Source organism: Penaeus monodon, chromosome 33 (assembly GCF_015228065.2).
Source record: "Penaeus monodon isolate SGIC_2016 chromosome 33, NSTDA_Pmon_1, whole genome shotgun sequence".
NCBI lineage: Eukaryota > Metazoa > Arthropoda > Malacostraca > Decapoda > Penaeidae > Penaeus > Penaeus monodon.
In genome coordinates, this window is record NC_051418.1 from 31,343,696 (window position 1) to 31,344,168 (window position 473).

Below are 473 nucleotides of genomic sequence, written 5' to 3' on the forward strand. Positions count from 1 at the left end.
GTGTTCTTCCATTCTCTTGCTTCGTCTCCCTCCTCTCATCTTCCCCCATTCATTTCCCTCTCTCATTCTGTGCTCTTCCATTATCTTACTTCGTCTCCCTCCCCTCATCTTCCCCCATTCATCTCCCTCTCTCCCTCTTGTGTTCTTTCATTTTCTTGCCTCGTCTCCCTCCTCTCATCACCATCCCTTAATCCTATTTTCCCTCTCCTTTCACCCATCCCATCCCCCTCCCATCACTCCCCTCTGTGCGGGAAGAGGAGATTACACGCGACCGAGAATACGGCAACCATCTGCCTCACGGCCCGCCCCACTTGCCTCTGCAGCGCCACCTTCAGCCCTCTCCTCGCCCGCATCCCGGCCGGCCCAGGTGGCAGTCACGGGACGCCCGGCGGCCGCTCCTCGATGAGCTAATAGGAGTGCAGGCACGCTGACCTTCTCCGCGCGGCTGCCTGAGGCCACGTGACCCCCTCATC

General features: G+C 59.0%; 1 protein-coding gene across 1 annotated transcript in view; it reads right to left on the reverse strand.

Annotated features, from left to right (window-relative positions):
• The window catches only part of LOC119594380 (C-Jun-amino-terminal kinase-interacting protein 4-like), a gene marked incomplete in the record, with an annotated part of 97,279 nt that overhangs the window by 84,608 nt on the left and 12,198 nt on the right, over positions 1 to 473 (reverse strand).